This window comes from Anas platyrhynchos, chromosome 2, assembly GCF_047663525.1.
Source record: "Anas platyrhynchos isolate ZD024472 breed Pekin duck chromosome 2, IASCAAS_PekinDuck_T2T, whole genome shotgun sequence".
Classification (NCBI taxonomy): Eukaryota; Metazoa; Chordata; class Aves; order Anseriformes; family Anatidae; genus Anas; species Anas platyrhynchos.
In genome coordinates, this window is record NC_092588.1 from 38,709,535 (window position 1) to 38,727,870 (window position 18,336).

An 18,336-nucleotide genomic window follows, 5' to 3' on the forward strand; every position below is an offset into this window, starting at 1 on the left:
AACCAGTGCTGAAGACTTTAGATTTTTTTTTTTAAGTTTTGTGACAACATCAGAGAAATATGGCATGTGGATTAACTAGGAGTCCTAAGTGTTTTTTTTGTGCACAGACGAGAAGTTGAAAGTATTACTGGAAAATTAATAATCCTAATTCATGGTGCAGTGTCTCTCTCAACTTTGCAATGTTATTTACTTTAATTCCAATAATATATTCCCTATTCAGCAAAACAGCATTAGAGAAATACAGAAGGGAAGTTTTACCTTAATTTTCTCTTGTGTCAGTGTTTCATTTCAACTTTCATTAATACTACTGAGCTTTTGTATGTGTTGAGTGACTATTTTTTCAAGCCTCTTGAGAGATGGAAAATCATTTTTAATCTCATTTTACATCAAAACCCTGATTCATTGAGAAGCTGAGATACTTGCCTGATGTTACATAAAAATGACCAAATCCAGTAAAATATGTAAAAATGTGAACAAGTACACTAACACTGAAGTCAAAGTCAAATCCAAATCTTAACAACTGATCACCAGGAAATACAAGATGTCTTTGAGATGTTTTAGATTTTCAGAAACACGTGGTTGTAGCTGGTTACCATATTGATGTACAAAATATTTACATGAAGGTTTAAAAGCAAGTTTTCATGACCAAAGACAGTTCCATCTGAATGGCTTAGAAAGACAATTTAAGTATAAAGGCAGTCTGAAAATAAGCCAAATTTATCTCACCTAATCATTTTATATACTGGGTTATGAATGGGTTTTCTTGTAATTTTGTCATTCAAATTCAGATGCAGTACTGCTGACCTGATTATAAGAAGACATGGCTTAACAGAGTTAAATTGGGCAAAGAAGGAGGCACTGTGAAGGTCTACAAAAACCGCTCTTGGTCCTCATGTCTCAGAACGTCTTCAATACTTTAATATTTTATCTTACATAGTTTCAGCTTTGCAAATGTGTCATGGTTTTGGCTGAGATTAAGTTAACTTCCTTCATGGAGTCTCATGTAATGTTGTACTTTGGAATTTTGAGGAAAACAATGTTGATAACAGATTTATATTTCAGTTGTTGCAGAGCAGTGCCTAGACAGAGCCAAGGCCTTTCCAGCTCCTTGTGCTGTCCTGCCAGTGAGGAGGCTGGGGTTGCACCAGGAGCTGGGAGGGGACACAGCAAGGACAGCTGGCCTACACTGAACAAAGGGACGTCACATACCATATATATGTATTTATATATATAAAGCATCATCATATTCACCATCATTGTCATATTCATCATCATTATCATCGTATTGATAAATACTCTTTGGAACCACTCTGATGGCATGGGTAAGAACAGGAGTTGGCCTGTTAGTACCTCAGCACCTCTGTTTCCAACCAATTAAAAAAAAATCAGCAATAAAAGCTGGGGTAAAGAAGGAGGAAGGAAGGGACATGGGGAGTGATGGTGTTTCTCTTCCCAAGAAACCATTACATGTGATGATCCCTGACCTTCTGGAAGCGGCTCAACACCTGCCCGCTGATGGAAAGCAGCAAATAGATGCCTTGCTTTGCTTTGCTTGCATGTGTGGCTTTTGAGTTACCTAGTGAACTGTCCTTATTTCAACCCATGAGTTCTCAGACTTTTACCTCTCTGATTCTCTCCCCCATCTTACCTGGGGAAAGTGAACAAGTGGCTGTATGGCACTGGGCTGCCTGCTTGGGTTAAACAACAACAAAAGGTGAAATGTGTGGATCTGGACTCCACTGCACTACATGAAAATACCAAGATTCACATGGTAGTCAATGTATTTTCTTTCTTTTTTGAGTAGTACTATGTATCTACACTTCCTCCTTGTAATCTATATCTAAGCATGTCTTCAGTAATGCTTTTACATGGTCTTTCAGGATCATGAGACAACACTACTCGACATTTATATCTACAAGTCAATGGATAGATCTTGGTATCTATTCCATCTCTATGTTTAGTTTATATACATAGCAATTGAAATGTCTCAGACGTACAGCAAATATTCAGAAGTCACATCAAGGAGGCTAGGAAAGAAGACAATATATTATGAGAGCAAATAATTCAAGTGTGATAAGTGTCACCTGACAAAACCGGTTTGGGTTTGCTTTTTCTCAGTTTGATCTGACAATTTTCCTGCTGATATCTGTTATTTTAGGCTTTTCATTTAAAGACAAACAATTAAGTAAAGTTAGTAGTTTAATTCTTTACCTCTACTGGCACTCCAGCAATAATGTAGTCCTGTCCTGCTGTACACATGTAGCTTCTATTTTACTGCTATCAAATAATTGTGAGTTTTTAAGAAAATCTTTTTTTTTTTTTTTTTTTTTTTTTTCTTAGCTGATACTCAACAGACCAGTAGTTTCATCTACTCGAAGAGGTTCTTGTAAATGGAAAAAAATCAGAACATATCTACATATCAGAAAATACCTACATTTATTTATTTATTTATTTTGTAGGCTTTATGTGGTTATTATGTTTTCATATAATATAGTCAGTGTGGTATTTATTTAAAAACTTTTCATAACTGTATTTAAGTTAAGTTATTTAAGTATTCATAACTGTATTTAAGTTAAGTATCTGATCTACCAAAATTATTAGATTATTGGATGTTATTGGCTGAATATTCTTAACATTAAAATACATGTATGTTCAAGGTTATCATAGACATTAATTATGATTTTTTATATTATCTCTGACTAGCTAGCACCATTTTGGAAGGAAAGGTTTACCCAGTACCTCATTGTGGCATTTTGAGATGTTGCTTCCTTTCAGTCTGTTTTTGGACTCTGTCAGGTAGTAATGCAGTCTGTGAAGGCAAACATAGATTTGCAAGGAGGCAAAATTGTTGGGCTTGGTCCCTTGGACACTGACTGCCAGCACAGATCTACAGACTAAAGCATGCAATTTTCAGGTTAGTGGTACCATCCCTTGCCTGTAAATATCAAAACGAATCTCTAGTGTCCCACCTATGACAATTTAATCTGAAGCCAAGTGTTATGCTCCTTTGCTCTTGTTTAATGTCTGTATCTCATATGCATGCCCTCTCATCACATGACTATGGTTACATACCCTTTACATTAGAAATTGTGGTCAAAGTGAAACCCTGAAACATCTTCAGGAGACATCTTCTTTTGTCTCATTTTTGAGAAGTTTCCTTCTAATTTCAGAATTCTGGCTTCAAAATTAGCCAGGAGTATCTGTATGTTTCTGACCATTCTATTTGGCAATGGTGGTAGTGATGAAAAGAGGAGCCCACTGATCACTGTCTAAGTTCAGATGGTTGATAAATGTTAGGAGTACACTATCTCTTACCTTGGCAATCTCCTCCATAGAAATCTCAGCAGGAAATTATTAAACCAAACCTCCACCTCTCTTTTCCTTTTTTTCCAGTAAAACCCTACAAGGTGAGTTTTGCTAAGGTTCTCTCACAACTTTTGTATATTGCTGTAGATCAGACTAAACATTGATGGCTGGCTGCATTACCCAGAAAAATTGCCATTTGATCAGACAGGCTTGGCTGAAGCCTTGTAATTACAAAATGATTCCATGACAATATTATTAGGAAGAACTAGAAACCATTGATTTATTTAGCACTTCATTGAGCTTTATTCAAGTTAGAATCAGATGTGCAATAACTCACTATAACACCACTGGAGACATAGGCAGACCTACTTTTGTCCAATTGTTCTGCCAAGGAATAGAATTCCTAGTTGAAATGGAATGAAATAAAATGTAAAAGTAGGTTAAAAAAATGGCTGATGTCTTTCTTGTCTTGTCAGATTTCCAGAGCTTTTTCAAAGTCTTTTGAATCTCTCTCCCTCCCTCCTGATTTGTTCACCTGTTGTTCATCCTTTTACTCAGCCCTCGTCTTGCCATAAGTAATAATTCAACTCAGTCTCTATTAAAGTATGTAGGACTAACTGTATATAACTCAGTGCAAACTTATCAGAGGAACTGGGCACAAGAGTCGGCTGGAAATCCGGCAAGTTAATATGTAAGTTGAGCTCACGTGGCTTTGTCCTAGATACAGAACTACTCCTAAGATGCTTCTTGAAGCTACAGAAATGGTCAATTCAGATGGCAACACTTCTTTCTTTAAGCCAGGAACTTAGATCTGCTTTGCTGGTCTTTGTAGTGGAAATAACATGGTTTTCTGTTAAAATAGAAAATATGGACGAGCATGGCAAAGGAGGAGTTCTGAAGGGGAACAGAGCAAGCAAGGGCACAGGTTATCAAAGCAGGTTATCGGGTCTCTTTATGCTTGGAAAGGAGGGAATCCTCAGATTTATGATTTACTCAGACATTTCCAGTTTGTGCTGATCTTTTACAGCTTCAGTGATCAGTTACTCATGGCTGTTTTCATGATCTGAATGTGAGGAGGTAAAGAGAAACTTTTGTCTGCACCTAAAATTATCACATACTTCGAAACATTGTCCTTTTATTCCTAACAGTAAGTTAAAATAATAAAGGTGAATATAGTCTCACATGCTCAGATGAAAATTCACCTCAGCTGGGGAGCAGCACTAAATAGCTTTATCACAGAGATCGATCAGACTGTGGGCTGGGGATAGTCCTCATCATGATGAGTCAAAGCGAGCAGATCTTTGGAACATCTTACTGCCCAAGGCAATTGCTACCAAGGGATAAAGGAGTCATTATGGGATGCAGGAAAAGGGCAGTTCGGGATTGCAAAAGAGGTACTATGGCCTGTCTAGGGAAGGAACTAAAGGTAGGGAAAGGGAGGGATCTAGATAGTTTGGGGCAAAAACAAGTATGGGAAATGAGGAATAAAGGGATAAAAGGGGCCTGGTTCTGTGTGAACAGGTTCCTGGTCAGTACACTGACATTTAACTCTATTTCTAAGTACTTTCGCAAGTGAGGGATTCTCTGTGTGCATGTGTGTGCATGGAGTCATGAGTGCCAGCAAACAGTCAGACCACAGATTGAAGGATCTGTGTACCAGCAATGGGAGCAAAGGGAGGGACCATAATACAAGCAAAGGGAGGGACCAGAATGAGTGGACAAAAGTGTCATTAACTTGGCTGGGACCTTGCGTCATGTGGGCTCACATGTTCATGTTGCCAGCAACTGGAAAAGGTGAACGTTTCTAGGCCAGGGAGTGATTGATAGCAGGTGTCAAGCAGGACTAGGGATTTATGACAGGGTCTGAACCAACAGCTGGAGCAGGACTTCAGACCCTGGTGCTTGCATACCCAAGTGTCAGCAACTGGAGATACTGGGATCCTGGGGCAGCTGCTGGGAAGACTGGAGGTATTCACACTGTACATATGTGTATATATATATAGACATATATGCATACACATATGTATGTTCATATATGTATATAAATATATGTAAACACAAATATTTGCCACTCATGGACCTTCATTCTGCTCAGCCAAGGTGCTGTGTGTGCTTGTGTGAGTACCCTGTGAGTCTACCAGTGTTTATCTGTGTGGCTGGTCATGTTGATTTGGACATATGCAGTGTCCATATATGTGTGTGTGTGCGCACCTACTACACGTGCCCAGCCATGTTGTTGGTTGGACTTGTGGGCATGCAGATGCAGTGGCCTCACCTGTGCTAGGCTGCCAGATCTGGTAACTCCTAACAAGTAGTACCTCAGTAATGTGTAGGCTTTGTTGCAGCCCTCCGTGGGAAAGGCAATTTTGCTATTAGTGGACTAAGACATGGTATCATACTTTGAAACAGTTGATCAACAAATATTTAACAGTAATGGAGTATAAGCATTAATAATAGAAGTGTTATTTAACATCTAAATAACACTGATTTTAAAACGTCAGTAGCAATACATAATAAATAAATAAATAAAATAAAATAAAAAACACATAAACACATACTAGTAAGTAGGTTGAAGGGACATATGTTAATATCCATGCCAAATATTTCAGTAGCAAGAAAATGTAAGCATACAGTCAATGGGGGAAAGTTTATATATCATTTAAGTACTACTTACATTTTCACTGGAACATACAAGTAGCTATTAAAGCTGCCAACATCCACTTTGAAGCAATTTCAGTTACACTTGTGAGACAATGATCAACTTAATCTTTATAAACCTAACTTCTTAATTGCAAAATATAAAAGAAAAAAAAATATTTTAATAATTACATTATTTATCCATATGTGTAGATCATGTTTTCTGCAATCAGAAAATAAAAAAACACATTTAGTACTTAAAAGTGAAATGAAAATGACCAGCTTAACACACACTTCTCAGCTCAACATTACTTTATTCCAACTGTAGAAATAAGTTTTGAAGAAGAGAGTTGTTTAAGACCATAGTAATAAATAGTGATGAACTTACAATGAAATACAAATTTACCAAAGATATATTGTGTCAGACTAAACTGTCATCTTTCTCTTTTTAGATGGCAGAGTTTTTCAATAGGAAACAGGAAAGTATCTATGCAGTAAAGTATCTGATGTAGTAAAATATAGGAAATTATTATTTACATTGCAGTAGATAGAGTAGAAAGATCATTGAACAGCTAAAGAGCTAGCTATAGGAAGGATGAAAGCAGACTGCTGTTGAAAAGAAAACTTTGGCCAGAAGAAAATTATTGATGGAAGTCCCTCCTAGTCATTGCTAGGAGCAATGTTATAAAAAATTTCAGTGGTGACTTTAGCATGGTGAATAAGAGGTGGCTGGTGAAATCTGCTACTGGTAAAGGGAAGAGTTAGAAAGAACTGGAGCATCTCCAGTATTTGAATGAAAGCAATGGGATAAAACTCTTTAATATGAAGTGGAACCTTGTGGACTTAAAGACTTCAGCCACTAGGAACTGGGAACCAACATGTGGAAATGGCTGCTGGAAGGAATGGATGATTTACTCTGCCATTGGATGTTCCTCAGTTGCCAAAATAACATGACATAAATGAACAAATCAAATAAATAGAACAAATGCAATCATAAAATTCAGTACTGAAACTATTTCCAGTGGGAAAACAAACAAACAAAACTGTCAGTGAAGGCACTGATGGCACCAGGTCTAGCATATAATACTTTTGTTTAGCCCAGAAGTGGTCAGGCAGTTGGTCTCAATGATCTTTTTATGTTCCTTTTAACTGAACTTTTCCATTCCATTCCATTCCATTCCATTCCATTCCATTCCATTCCATTCCATTCCATTCCACTCTAAATTTGATCTTAAGTTTCCCAGAAAAGTTGATAAATAGGAAGGCCCTGCAGAGGGACCTGGACATGTTGGATCAATGGGCAGAGGCCAGTGGGAAGAGGTCCAACATAGCTAAGAGCTGGGTCCTGCACTTTCGTCACAACAACTCCAAGCAGTGCTACAGGCTTGGGGCAGAGTGGCTCAAAAGCTGTGCAGAGAAAAAACATATGGGGGTACTGATTGATGTTCGACTGAACATGAGCTGGAAGTGTGCCCAGGTGGCCAGGAAGGCCAATGGCATCCTGGCTTCATCAGAAATTGTGTAGCCAGCAGGACCAGGGAGGTGATCGTCCCCCTGTACTCTGCTCTGGTGAGGCTGCACCTTGAGTACAGTGTTGAGCTTTGGGCCCCTCACTGGAAGAAGGACAACAAGGCCATGGAGTGTGTCCAGAGAAGGGCTAGGAAGTTGGTCAAGGACCTGGAACACAAGTCCTATGGGGAGCGGCTGAGGGAACTGGGGTTGTTTAGTCTGGAGGAGGTTCAGCGGGGACCTTATTACTCTCTACAATTACCTGAAAAGGATCAGTCTCTTCTCACAGATAGCTAGTGATAGGACTAGAGGGCATCGTCTCAACTTGCACCAGGGGAGGTTTGGGTTAGAAATTAGGAGAAATTTCTTCTTAGAAATGGTAGTCAGGCATTGGAATGAATTGCCCAGGGAAGTGGTAGTGGTACTGTCCCCGGGGGTGTTTAAGAAAAGGTTGGTTGTGGTGCTTAGGGACATGGTTTAGTGGGTGACATTGGTAGTAGGGTGATGGTTGGACCAGATGATCTTGAAGCTCTTTTCCAACCTTAATGATTCTATGATTCTATGAAAGGTGCAGAGGACAACTATTAGGGCAATAAAAGGAACACAATTTTTCTTGGAAGTTAACATTTTTGATAGGAGTCTGTGTTGCTTTAAAAATTGTATGAAAATGAATTGGAATGTTAAGCAAAATGAACAACAAATACTGTTGAGATTATAAAACAATTTAGCACATTCTTTTTATCTTCTTCACATTGAAGCAACTCTGTTGAAGACTGTAAAGTATCCATAAGAAAATTGCACTGGGATGAATTTCTTTTAACATATGCAGCCTCTTTTATGCAAAAGAATATGAATGAATTCTGGAACTTTTTTTTTTTTTTCCCAGGAATTTCTCTGGGAAAAAAAAAAAAAAAAAGGCTCCTCTTCATTTATAACTGCCCCTATGTATGAATCTATGTCTGCTTGGAAGCACCCACTATTCTAATATTTAGGCATGGTGTATTTTCATTTAAAGATAAAAGTGAAAGAAAACATGTGGGAGAAAAAAATCCCCAAAGGACTGAATTTTGAAAGGTTAATTCTGAGTGCTGAGGGTGTAGTGTCCAAAATCATAGAATCTATTTGACTGTATCTGATATTATCCTTCTTTATAGCTGACGAATGTTAACATTAAAAAATATGAAAATGCCCTCTAGTTCTCTTCCTTTAATCTTAACACTGGATGACTGCTCCACTATATTAATACTTGCTCTGACTGTTCTTTTGACTCCCTTGGTGATTTGATCCATAAATCGCTCCTCTCTGGAGCACAACAAAAAATACATATTTATTTTTCTACCAGGAGTTTATGTTCCTGAATTTTCAATGTGTTTTCCTGCTATAGTTATACAATGGCTGTGTTTTACTTAGTGTCTTATTTCATGTATGCAAAACTTCTACAGTGATGGGTCATCATCTCATATGGGAAAAACAGTGACATTTCCAATATGTTTATTAAAAACAGTTGAACACCCCATTTAAAGGTTTTCTGTGCTTCTGAAATACATTTGTTTCAGATATGCTCTATTGACAGGTCTTCTTTAAACATAAAAAAGCAACATTTTTTTTCTAAACACTGTACTTTTTTTTTTTTTTCAGTAAACAAAAAAGAAATACAAGGTTATGGCTCTATAATCTGGTATTAAATCAAAATAGTGCATCAACCCACACAGCATAAGAGAGCACCACTGGGAGATGTCTACCACTGATCTCTCTGCCTTGGAAGGCTTAAGATTACATAAATGCGTTCTCTTTCATTTAACCTACTCAAAGCCTGTCTCTTTGAATCAAAACTCATGTTGGCCACTCCAAATTATCAAGACACAACTTATCTAAAATAGACTGCTCCAAAAGATTACTGACAAATTATAAGCAATTTCAGCTGCCTGTAAATGTTTCCTGTGGATCATTTTGACTGACCTTGAGATCAACCTTAAGCAAGTTGGGTATTTGTCTTTCATATATTTCCCTAGTGGATATGAATATCAGTTGTATTAAAAATGATGGATGGTGGCAATTTCCTATTAATTGCTACAGAAAAAAATAATAAAAATTCTTAGCACTTCTGATGGGTAGCACTGACCACAGAGAAAAGGGAACTGTGTTTCAGGTGAATATTTTCTCTGGCAATTTTTGTGTAAACAAGTCTTGAATGATGCCTTTGAATAGTTGTGAGAATGTGTCATTGGCAATTGTCCTAGAATTACAAACAGAGTAAGAGAATGATGAAGCCACCTATTCAACAGAAGTAACGGCCAGAAACACAGAGGAAAATGTGCTGTTTCTTTTTCCTCTTACAGTTTGTCTACCACAGGGAAGGTTAGTCAGTGATCTAAGACTATTAGGCTTAGTAAGTATTCCAGTTTTTGAATACTGGCAGATATACCATCCTGGGTATAATTATCTATTGCATGCCAATGGACGTATTTTTACTATCTAAATGCAATTTCAAGCAATTCTAAAGACTTTAAAATTAAAAATTCAGGAGAAAAAGAAAATACTGTATTTCCACTAAACAGCAAGTAAGCCCCAGTGATATTCAGTTTCTACCAGTGTTATTTAAGTAGTCTTTATCATAAAACTTTTTGTAAACAGTTGTTGCCTGGTTTATATACATTTCTTGACACACTCAAAATGTTCTTATGTTCTTACTAAAATTAAATTAGATGCCATCAGAAAAAACAGGAAGAAGTGATTATCCTCATATCAAATTATTTAACCTTTGCATTGCTTACTGTTTTTTTCTGACATGGATTCATTATTTTAGGGGATTATAACAGCTAATCTAAATCAGTCAGAGTATTCTTCTAAATCAGAATGAGCATTTGCAGAATATTTGGCCATTAATAGTGGTTGTGAGCTAAAGCACAGCATTTTTCAGCACTCTCATTTCAGTTGTAGTATGGAACTCTAGTTGACAGAAAAGGTATTGTGGCCTGAAAGATGAGAAAATAAGAGCCTGAGGAAATGTGCCTCATGGTGATAGTCTCAGGGACAGTATTTTAAAGTGTTTTGTTTCTTGTAGATGCAGACAGGCACTTAACAGTGTTTTCAAAAACGACTGGATTCCTACTAGCTGAGATGCTTAAGTGGCTTTTTTTAAACTCAGCTGGGCATCTGTCTGCACTATATCTCTGGCTCTCCACTACTTTCAAGTTAATTTTGATCAGCAAAAACACATTTTCTTCTTCTAAGTATCTGTTTTACCCTTTCAAATTCAGCTGCACATCTGAGACTGAGTTTTGATTCTTCCTTTCCTTCCATCACTTATAATAAAAGTTTTGCAAGCCCAGATATGCCTTTAGGCCTAGTTTTAGAACAGAGTGAACATTTTTTACAACTTTGCTCAATAAATAAGAGAATTCCAATCATATTTTTTCATCTGTGTTGTTCATCCAGATAAAACCAGAAAAGTACACAGGAGCACAAACCTATTCAGATGGTGACATGCTTGCCTTTACTCCAAATGATACTGTAATACAGAAAAGTAAGAATGTCTGCTTAAAGCAATGTTCTTTTTATAAGACATATTTCTTTCCTCTTATTTACTTTGACTTTAAGAGTCATTTGTCTATGAGGATAGATTTTAGGGTGCCATACAGGCACTGAAATAGTGAAGGAAATGCTTAAATTTGTCAGTTTTTAAAGATTTCTCTCCATCAGTCCTTTAGCTCTTCTGTTCTTCTAAACAGAGAATCTCAGGGATTGTTCTCTGCCATGAAGCGTGGATATCTCTGGATTTCACATGGATCCCAGAATCCTTTTCACCACATTTATTTCAGTAGTTCTTTTTACAGTCCTTTCACAAACTGTAAATCAGAAGCATGAACTAAAGGTCCAGGTGAGTGAGCAGAAATAAATACTTTACAAGAGTAAAAGATGCAGCTGGAATACTGGGTTCATAGCTGAGACAGTTTGGTGTGAGAAAAACACTTGGTTATGAGTAGAGAGATATGAATGGAGTCCAGATTTTGCTTAGGACATTTAGTGTGTGTAGGGTTGGCCTTGCTTAGCTGACCTTAATTACATTATTTTTTTTTTTCTGTGCAATCTAAATAAGGCTTTTAATAGTTTAGTTTCAAGTAATAAAGTGCCATTCATGTGTGTAATTTATTACTAAGTACATTAATATTTATAGACAGCTGAACTTCTTTAGCCAACATTAAAGAATTTTCTCAGTCAAGAAAATAATCTTTGGTCCAATTTATTTAGCAAGTGAGGAACTGTCTAATAGAAACCCTTTGCATGGTTGCTGTAGGTCAAGCTAAGCTGATAGAATAATAAAATGAAGTTGAGTTTTACTGCATTCCCATCTCCTTTATAAACCTTTTGGCTCTGTAGCCTGGCATAATGTTCCAAAACATATCCAAGCCTGAATGTAATTCTTGGAATCACAAAATGCTATGTAACTTGGAATTATCTTAGCACACTGATTTTAAAATTTGGTGAGGGAAATTCATCTATGTTATCTCTTAATTGTTTCTGGGATTAATTTAGCTGAATAGTGCTCATTTTCTTTATAAAGAGTATAGCTGTGATTTTTCAATATGTCTAAGAATGTGGTGGTATGGAAATTTTCTCACACTCTCTGAATGGGTTGTAGGGAGCAGAATGGCTCCCGTGGATGTATCATTCTTTCTTCTGAAGTAGGTCAGGATTGACTAAGTAAAGACACACAATGAAATGGCTTTTTTTTTTTTTTTTTTTTTTTTTTGTCTTTATCATACTGACCAGCATAGTGAAGCATTATGAATTTAAGGAGTACAAGTGACCATTAAGTGCACACATAAAAGATTTCTGTACATTAATTAGATAACTGCAATTAAGTCCAGAGAAAAATGTCAGCTCTTTGTAAGATCTGAGGAATATCAGAGAAAGACAGCGTGTGTCTGAGAATTTAAATGTCATTAAAATGATTATGACTACAAACATGTAGTCAAACAAAACAACATTTTATTTTATGTATGATTCCAGAAGACCCTTAACTTTGTTCTCTACAAAACCAAAATGAACTAAGTTCCAGTATTTGACATTATCAGAGTAACACCTCATTTTTCCCATTCAATTGCATTCTGTATACATAGTTACTGCAATGTTCTTTTCCCAGTTTCACTTTGAGTCATTGCTTTGGCTATCAATTTAACAATGCTTATCATCAAAGATGTACTCTAAATCCCTGAGTCATAAGTGCTGCAACATGATAAGAGTTTAAAAGTTATTGAAAATCCAAATAGCTCATAGTTAATATGGATGAACTGATTACTGTTGATTGGCATAGAAAAGAGTCTTTCTTTGTATCAGCACTCATGGTTTCCAAATAACTGCTGTAAGTGTGTGTAACTCTAGTGAATGACAGAAGCTTTGAAACTACGTACAAGCCACTACCTGGCTTCTTAAACTTCCTTTGTGCATACATGTTTTTGTTGTCAGTGTCTTTTTCTAAACATCTGGAATAAAGAGAGCTGACTCCACCCTACAGACAGACCATGTGGCCACAAAATAGAGAAGGCAAGAGGGAAAATAAACCAAACAGCCAAATAAAATAAACCAGAGCTGGTTGAACATTGAAAAAGGGCACTCTCCAGTATAGTATTCCAAATGTTGCAAAATTCATATCTGATTTCATATAAACACACATTATTTATCCAATTTATAAGCCATCTGAAAAACTGTGAACTGGCTTCCTCCCCAAGGGTGTCTTCAAGATACACTGTTATGTCCATTATGCTTGACATGAGCTCTCCTTGCTATAGCTCTAGCCTAGAACACAAGATCTTTTCCATCCCATCCTCATCTTCTCCTGACTCTTTCACCCTCAGAAATCATCTGCCTAAACCCAGTGCTCAACAGCTTGGTGTACCAGATCAGATCTATGTATTCCAGATGTTTAGAAAAAGACATTTACAACCTCAGCAAGAGGTCTGGTATGTAGAAACCATACCATTTTGCTCCTTCAGGTTGTCTAACAAATCAGGTAGGATTCATTCAAGCCATGGAATGCAGGAAGGCCAGACTAGTACTGTTCACTCTGTGGAGGACAAAGGAGAGTATTTCCTCTGCCTGCTGGCACATGGGAAAGCCTTACATGTAGAGCATACAGTCTGGGAGTGCAGGTAATCTATGAATGAGGGAATGGCTGTCTAGGGGTTACAGCCATGTCTACGTGAGTGCTTGTGAATGAAGTTGGTGTGTGCAGGTCAGCTGGTATTTATGTGTATAAAGTATCAGATCAAATATGGGTGTGTGATAAATTATTTAATATTCAAGAGCTATAAAATTAATAGAGCTGTGTGGAAATGTACAGGTATGTATGACTAAAATCTTACAAATAAGAATGAGATCTTTATTATAAATGAAAAGTTCATAGAGTTCCCAAATTCAGATGTAATTCTTTATTAAATTATCTAGGTGTTTCCTAAAAAGAATAATGAACAGACATGATGAGCAGCGGGATGAAGAGAACAGTAGATGAGTTTGCATGTTTTTCAGAGAAAAGTGATTTTGTGTTATGGAGATGGCAGAGCTGGAAATCACCAGGTCTGTGCTTATATGTAGATATGTAGAGGAGAATACAGGAGGACAACTGACAGTCTGAGAGCCAGAACCATAGTGGCTTGTGTGTGAAGAGCACTGAACAGAATCAGCAAGTAGAAATAACTGGCAAAATTCAGAAAGGTGGAAATATTTTATTCTTCATGAGAACAAATCTGAAGGGAACAAATCTGGAGAAGCAGGATGGAAAACGTATGATGAGATTAGTTGTTAGCAGAAAGGGAAGGGTCTCTAGGAAATATAAAAAGAAAGAAGATTCAACAAAAAGGTCAGATAACAAGCATTAGTTAAATATATATTTTTTTTTCTTATAAGACTCTTGATCTCAGTATGGCAAGTTAAATAAATAATAATAATAATAATAATAATAATAATAATAATAATAATAATAATAATAATAATAATAATAATAATAAAAGTAAAGGAAGAACAGAAAAAGAAATATGAGAGATCAATGGGCAAAGAGGACAGGGGCCACCTTCTGCAGTTCACCCAGGATAGTGCAGCACCCAAAGGGTGGCCCCAGGTATGAAGTAACATTTACATTAGATGGGGAGTTGTGAGCAAATTCATTCGATCTAATCATTATTTTAGCCTTTGGCTATTATATACAAGAACTGCCATGTCTTTTGAAATGTGTTTATAACATCTGACACATATTCTGTCATTGTTATAGGGCTTACAGTAATAAAAACAATTCTGATCTAGGCTTTTATTACTAATGATAATGAATGTCAATACATGGGCATCTTATCCAATCATCTTGATAATGGTGTGCACTGGATAATGATTTATAACAACTTTCTGTAGTATGGGTTTTCTTCCAGGGCACTATTATTATTATTATTATTATTTATAAATATTATTATTACTATTTGAGTAATGTGTCCTGATTCAGACATCAAGAAAAACTTTGATTTCTATGCTGATTACTTAGGCTCTGTGTTATATTCCATTTTCCTTAAGTTCTCATCATTATTTATCATTTCAATAAATGACACTGATTTAAAAGCCATTGATCAGAACTTTCAGGTAAATTGACTGAAAGGAATCAAAATAAAACAAAATCATACAGCAAAGTAAACCCACAGTCTTCCTGTAAATAAACACATCAAGCTGTTCCATTTTAGAATCATAGAATATCCTGAGCTAGAAGAGGCCCACAAGGATCATTGAGTCCAACTCCTGGCTCAACACAGGACCACCCAAAAATCAGACCATATGTCTGAGAGTGTTCAAGAAGTGTTTTCATAGCTCAGAGCCATGATCACTTTTCTGGGGAGCCTGTTCCAGTTCCCAACCATCCTCTCAGTAAAGAACCTTTCCCTAACTCCCAGCCTGACCCTCCCCTGTCCAAGCTCCATGACGTTCCCTTGGGTCCTGTCACTGTCCCCAGAGAGCAGAGTTCAGCGCCTGTCCCTCCGCTTCCCTCGTGAGGGAGCTGCAGGCTGCCATGAGGCCTCCCCTCAGCCTGCTCTGCTCAGGGCTGAACAAACCAAGGGACCTCAGCTGCTCCTCATACGGCTTTCCTCTTCCCATCTTCATAGCCTTCTTTTGCACTCTCTTTAATAGTTTAATGTCTTATATTGTGCTACCCAAAACTGTGCACAGTACTCGAGGTGAGGCCACACCAGCACAGAGCAGAGTAAGACTACCACTTCCCTCTACCAGCTAGTAATGTTGTGTCAGGGTATGGTTGGCCCTATTGTCTGCCAGGGCACACCGTTGACTCATACTCAGCTTGCCATTGATCAGAACCCCCAAATCCCATTCTGCAGGGTTGCTCTCATCCCCCAATCTGTACATATACCTACGGTTGACCCACCCCAGGTGCAGAATCCGACACCTGCTCTTGTTAAACTTCATGTTGTTGCCCAGCTCTCTAATTTGTCAAGATCTCTCTGCAACGTCTCTTTATTCTTGAGAGAATCAACATCTCCTCACAATTTAGTGTCATCTACAAACTTATTTAGTACACCTTCAAGTCCTGCAAGTCATTTATGAAAGCATTAAAGAGAACTAACCCTAAAATAGAGCCCATTTGTGACTGGCTACCATCCTGATGTAACATCATTCAGTATTGTCACTTGAGACCAACCTGTGAGACAGTTGTTCCCCCTGTTGTATTTATCTAGCTGTATGCTAGACAATTTGTCCAAAAAGATACCATGAGAAACAATATTGAAAGTTTTTCAGAAATTCCAAAGATTACATCAGCTGCCTTCCCTTGGTCAACTAGGTGAGTGACCTTGTCATAAAAGCAAAGTAAGTTTGTCAAACAGGACTTTCCCCTCATGAACCCTTGTCAACTGTGACCAATAACTGCATTGTCTTTCAGGTGTTTTTCAACAGCTCTCATGAGCTTCTGTGTTACTTTTTTTTTTTTTTTTTTTCATTTTAACAAGGTTTTTACATGCTGGAATGACAAAGTCATTTGTCAAGTTAACAAATAATATTTAAGAAATCTTTAATGATTCTTATTTAAGCTAGGATCTTTTTTTTTTTCTTTTTTTTTTTTTTGTTTTGTTTTGTTTTTGTTTTTCCCCATGGATATCTCTCTTTTTCATGCTTTCTGACATTCTTGCTTTCTTTCTCAGACTGCATGCTTATTGGATACAATAATGGACACAAAAATACAATGCTTTTCCTCTTGGTGTAATATATCCTGACAAAAGAGATGCCTAGGCTTCTGTTATAGTAAAGTGTCTTCCTGTAATGTTCATACACCTGCCTGTAACATCACAGGCCAGCAGGCTGTATGATCCTTTAGAACTACAAGCTGAACTGCAGCACTTAAACTTTATTTGAAAAGCACTGAAATTGTTTTAAGTGAATACATAAAAGTAGGGGGAGGGCAACTAATCAGTATATTGTTATTTTGACACATTTGGTTGCCTTTTAGAAAATGCATTCATAATTTTCTGTTTGACGTGATCTCAGCATCCAGTAAAAAGCTGAGAATTTTTCATCCTACTGACAGGACTCCATTAATAAAACAACAATCTTTTGTGTGTAGTAATCTTTAATCTTATTTTGTCACACACTTCTCAGTAGCATTTCCACTCGTTTTACAGTATAATTTATGGCACTGAAACAACTCTCTGCCCTGAAAAAGGTCAGTCTGTCAAGGTTTACTTGTCTTTGAAGAAAAGTAATAGAGCATTATTTATGAAGCAAAGAATACGCTTCAATACTTTAATCAATCAGAAAGATACTTGCATTATTGTATCTTTTGCCAAAAAATACCATGAGCAAAGGATACATCAACCTTGTATTCTCTTTTATGTTGCAAAAAGCCTTTTACCTTTTATGTCTCCTTCTTTTTTGTGTTTACTGCAGTATGAAAATAACAAGGCTGATGGTATCTGATATCTGGGAACAATTTATAAAATATAAGAATAAGGATTGATCTTATCTGAAGAGTAGAAAGTCTTTGGACAGATTAACTAGAGCTATGCATTGTGCTCATTACAATAAATTCGTCTGATAAAATGTTGGGGTGTTGGATCGTATGATGTAAAACATTGTCTCTAGAGAGAAAACTGCAATGGTTTACAGGATGTACCTCAAAGATGATAGGCACAAGGCATAACCACATTTGGTACCCATATATTTTTAGACATCATCATAAGCACAAATTAGTACATGTGATGTGGGGAAACAAATTGGTAGTTCATTAGAGAGAACAGTCACTTTAAATTAAGTCTCACAAATAAGGATTTAATTTAGGCTTACATAACAGCTTTATGTGAATGAAATGCCAATACATTATTAAAACTGCTCTATTGATGTTTAACGGGTGTGTAATAAGATACATATTATCTATTAGTTGTTAGACATTTGGAAGTTTTTTTTTTTTTTCATTTTCTTTTTTTTTCCTAATTAGTCCCTATCTAACATGAAACATCCATTACAACTGGGGTAAGTTACTTCTTGCCTGCATGTCTACCTGATGAAATATCCCTTCCCAGGACCAGCTAACTAACCTATCACCAATGGTACTCAAGGTACCTGAGTCCTATTTGAAGTCCCCTGTGTTTTACTCTCACTATATCTTCAGCGTTACTCAGAGAGTTTCTGTTCTCAAGAGATGGACATTATCTCTTTTCTAAATCTCTGTCGCAGTCCAGACAATGTTGACAGAAACATGAACTCTGCCTGAATACTCATGATGTCAAAGCAAATTAGATGTCTGGACTACAAGTAAGTTCATCTGATGATCACAGTCCTCTTTCACATGTTTCTATGTCCAAACACTCATGAGGGAAGCAAATGTCATAAATCTTAAGATCA

General features: G+C 36.9%; 1 long non-coding RNA gene across 2 annotated transcripts in view; it reads left to right on the forward strand.

Annotated features, from left to right (window-relative positions):
• The first annotated feature begins 5,098 nt into the window (after positions 1 to 5,098).
• Positions 5,099 to 18,336, forward strand: part of LOC106014754 (uncharacterized) — a 46,368-nt gene continuing 33,130 nt past the window's right edge. For both annotated transcript variants that reach the window (XR_002398894.4, XR_001186319.5), the window contains exon 1: positions 5,099 to 5,274. This is a non-coding gene — a long non-coding RNA (uncharacterized lncRNA). The remainder of the gene's footprint in view (positions 5,275 to 18,336) is intronic.